The sequence below is a fragment of the Meriones unguiculatus genome, chromosome 12 (assembly GCF_030254825.1).
Source record: "Meriones unguiculatus strain TT.TT164.6M chromosome 12, Bangor_MerUng_6.1, whole genome shotgun sequence".
NCBI lineage: Eukaryota > Metazoa > Chordata > Mammalia > Rodentia > Muridae > Meriones > Meriones unguiculatus.
Window position 1 is genome coordinate 93,259,387 of NC_083360.1, and position 4,838 is coordinate 93,264,224.

The window sequence follows — 4,838 nt, forward strand, 5'->3', positions numbered from 1 at the left end:
AGAGAGGGGAACCCTCCTCCATTGCTGGTGAGAATGTAAACTTGCACATTTTCTTTTGATGAGTATGAAGTGTCCTTTCTTATCTCTTTTGATAAATTATGGCTAGAAGTCTATTTTATTAGTTATTAGCATGCTTACTCCAGCTTGCTTCTTCAGTCTGCTTGCTTGAAAAATCTTTTTCCATCTCTTTACTCTAAGGTATTGTCTATCTTTGATGCTGAGGTGTGTTTCTTGCATGCAACAGAATGATGAATTTTCTTTTCACATCTAGTCTGATAGTCTGTGTGATTTTATTGTGTAATTGGGTCTATTGATGTTGAGAGATATTAAAGACAATGATTGCTAATACCTGTTATTTTGATGATGTTGTTTTTGGTGGTGGTGGTAGTGGTGCAGTGGTGTGTTTGAGTGTGTGTGTACCTGTATGTGTATGTCTATCTGTCTATCTTACCTGATTGTCTATAGTGCTGGCAGGCCTCTGTGAATGCAGGCAGAGTTGTGGGCTGGAAAATGGAGCAGGGTGAAGTTTACTGTTGTTAGGTTTGCTTCAGGAAGATTTGGTAGGCAAGAGTTTTTGGGGGGTCTTCCATGGCTATCCCTTGTGTTGGCAGACCACTTGAAATGAAGCAGTGTTGTGAGCCAGAAAATGGAGACTGGGGCATAGGGCAAGGCTCCCTGCTTTGTAGGTGCTTCACTAGGGGCCCAGCAGGCAGTGGGTTGGGGGAGAGAAGTCTTACTTGGTTGTCCCTGGTGCCAGCAGGCCTCTAGGAATGCATGAAGAGCTGTTGGTCAGAAAGTGAATAGCAGAAAACCTGGTATAGTTACAGCTTTAGGGTTGCCCCAGAGGGACCCAGCAGGCAAGAATTTGTCGGGGGGGAGGGCCTGTCCTATGTGGCTGTTCCTGGTGTAGGCAGGCCTCTGGAAATGCAGACAGAGTTTTAGGCCAAAAAAATCAAGCACAGGAACCGTTGTAAAACAGGTTTTAAAAACAGTATGTTTATGATATCAGCTATCCTGCATGTGTTTGATTCTCAACTTTCTCATTTATTTAACTATAAGTTGTCATATTTTTCTAAAACTTGTCTTTGTTAATTAATTAATTTAAATTTATTCCCTTTGTATCCCAGCTATATCCCCCTCCCTCTTCTCCTTCTGTTCCTACCCACTCTCTCTCTTCTCCCCCTATGCCCCTCCCCTAGTCCACTAATTGGGGAGGACCATCTCCCCTTCTATCTGAATCTAGCCTATTCAGTCTCATCAGGGCTGTCTGCAGTATCTTCCTCTGTGGCCTCTCAGGGCTGTACCTCCCAGGGTAAGTGAGCAAAAAACTAGCCACTGAATTAATGTCAGAGACAGCCCCTATCCCCTTACTAGTAAACCCACTTGGAAACTGAGCAGCCTATGGGTCTCCTCTGAAAAGGGGGTCTAGGTTCTCTTCATAAACGGTACTTTGTTAGAGTATTGGTCTCTGAAGGCCCTGTGGGCCCAGGATTTTGGCTCTGTTGTTCTCGTTGTGGAATTCCTGTTCCATCCAGGTCTTTTTATCTCCCCCTTCTTCCATAAGGTTTCCTACACTTTGCCCAAAGTTTGGCTATGAATCTCAGTATCTCCTTCCATACCCTGATGGGAGTCTTTAAGAGACCCCTGTGGAAGGCTCCTGTTCTGTTCCTTGTTTTCTCCTACTTCTCATTTCTATCCTGATTGCTTTCCTGAGTGTGGTTTCAGCCTCTTTCCTAGGGTCCTCCTTGATTTTACCTTCTTTAGGACTATAGATTTTAGTATGTTTATCCTATATTATATGGCTAATATCCACTTATAAGTGAGTATATGCCATATGTATCTCTCTGATTCTGGATAACCTCAGTCATGATAATCTTTTCTAGTTCCACCCATTTGCCTGCAAATTTCATGTTTTCCTTGTTTTTAATTGTTGAGTAGTATTCCATTCTGTAGATGTAACACACTTTCTGTATTCATTACCCCATTGAGGGACATCTAGACTGTTTCCAGATTCTGGCTATTACAAATAAAGTTTCTGTAAACATAGTTGAGCAAATGTTTTTATTGAATGGTGGGGCATCTTTTGTGTATATGCCCAGGAGTGTTATAGCTGGATTTTGAGGTAGCACTATTCCTAATTTTCTGAGAAAACACCAGATTGATTTCCAAAGTGGATGCACAAATTACATTTCCACCAGCAATAGAGGAGGGTTTCCCTTTCTCCACAACCTTCCAGCATGCATCATCCCTTGAGTTTTTGATCTTAGTCATTTTGATGGGTGTGAGGTGAAATTTCAGGGTCATTTTGATTTGCTTTTCACAGGTGACTAAGGATATTGAGCATTTCTATAAGTGTTTCCCTGCCATTCAATATTCCTCTGTTGAGAATTCTCTGTTTAGCTCTGTACTCCAGTTTTAAATTGGATTACTGGTTTGTTGGTATTTAATTTTTTAAGTTCTTTATACATTCTGGATATTAGCCCTCTGTCAGATATAGAGCTGATGAAGATCCTTTCCCAGCCTGTAGGCTGTCGTTTTGTTCTGAGGACAGTGTCCCTTGTTTTACAGAAGCTTTTCAGTTTCGTCAGGTCCCATTTATTGATAGTTGATCTTAGAGCCTGTGCTATTGGTGTTCTCTTCAGGAAGTTGTCTCCTGTGCCAATGAGTTCAAGGCTCTTTCCTACTTTTTCTTCTAACAGGTTTATTGTGTCTTTTTTTTTTTTTTGAGGTCATTGATCCACTTGGACCTTAGTTTTGTGCAGGGTATAAATATGGGTCTATTCACATTTTTCTATATGTAGACATCCAGTTAGTCCAGCACCATTTGTTGAAAATGTTTTTGTTTTGTTTTGTTTTGTTTTGTTTTGTTTTGTTTTTTTGCATTGTATGGTTTTGTCCTCTTTGTCTCTTTGTCAAAAATTAAGTTTCGGGAGGTGTGTGGGTTTTATTTCTGGATCTTTGATTTTTAAAAAAGTTCCTTAATCATGGGGATAATATAAATGGATTTGTAGGCTGCTCATTGGCATATAGTCATCATTATAAGATATTAGAAATTATAATTTATATTACAATTTTATGAAGTTGATTAGACTTTCATAAATTATAGAGTGTGACACCTGTGTTTTGAAAAACATACATTTTCTAAGACTTATTTTATTTTGACTGACGTGTATATTGGTGCCGGCTCTTTTGGGGGCAGTAAAGGGCATCAGAGTCCAGGTTTAGAAATTACTGTTGGTTGGTAGATTACTGAAGTGAGTGCTGGAAACGGAGAATAAGTGCTTTTAGCTACTGACTCATCTATCCATTCCTTATAACTCATATTGACAGTTTGAAATTAAACTGTTTTTATAGTGTTAAATAAGCATGATAAGAAAAGGAAATGAAAATGTGGAAGGATTAGGACAACTAAAACAAAGTTCTTGATTTCTGTAGATTAATTCATCAAGAAATAAATGAAGTATCTCCCACATCAATTTAACAGATCTGTACAGTTTCATCAGTACAACTCTATTTATTTCAAAATAATTATATAATTTTAGAGCCAGTTTTAGCTAAAAAAAATCTCTTAAAGTGCAAAGAGAAATTGATGGCATATTTCAGCAAAAGAATAATTGCACGGTAGGATGACATATTTTTATGACTGACACATCTTTTGTTCATTTTGGATTGAATGTCTATCACTGTCTGGCTCAGATGATGAAGAGACATATTTTAACTCTGTTTTACTACTTTATTCTCTAAGGATAGGTCCATCATTTAATCCATATCTGGCTGATTTCACTATGATAAAGTAGCCATTTTTAAATGCAATCATTAAAGATAGTTTTGGATATTGATTGAAATAGTTTTATCATTTTGACTTTGTTATTATAATAATTGTTCATAAAATTAAAGCTATGAATAATCTAAGCATTTCTACTGTCAATTTCTTCCAGGGTAAAAAAAGATTGAGGGCTCTTTATCTTTAAGTGTTTAAGTGCTGAAAGGCTGAGAATGTGAACAGCAGGTATTGAAATTTGCATGTTAAATTACTAATCTTATGTGTAGATTAGTCATTATGGTTTCCTTTAAAGAAAATATAAAGCTCCCTGTACCACTGCCAAATATATCATATTATGTTTGTGTCCAAATAAAATTTGAAAAACAGAATAAGATCATTACAATATAGATACAAAACATCTCTGAAGCTTTCCAAAGAATTTTGCATAACTTGAATTGGGATTAGCATTTTGCTGATCTATGTCTGTATGTTTGCTTCTCTCTAAAATGACAGGAAAATGTAAAAATAGGTAGCTACAAAGACCTTTCCAATACATTGACTTCAATATGTTGTTAGAAATGGGCTGAGCCTAACTGACTTACCTTCTCTCGAGGAAACTCCTTTCAGTTGTCTAGGTTAGCCATGAGGTTTCTTAAACTCCTGAGGAATTTCATCTTAATCAAGACTGAAGAGAGTTACTCCTATTAATAGGAAAACATTTTTGAAGACATAATTTATCACCTCAAGCAGAGATATTAAAAATATTTAATTCTAGAAAATGGCTTTGTTAAGTTATTTCTATAGGAATAAATTTGGGAGCGTCTGCCTATAGACTGCATTGACTTTGGAGAATGTTTCCATTTCAAGTTTCCTAAATACCTGCAGCTTAGAGTGCTGCTGACTCTGTGCCTTCACCAGCATTTGTTCCTCTGGGGTCCACTGAGGAACATGGAGAGAGCTGATGTTTTTATTCCTAACTTTGTTCTTAGGGCCAGAGTTCACACACACACACACACACACACACACACACACACACACACACACACACAAAGGCTTGACCCCTGGATAGGTAGCA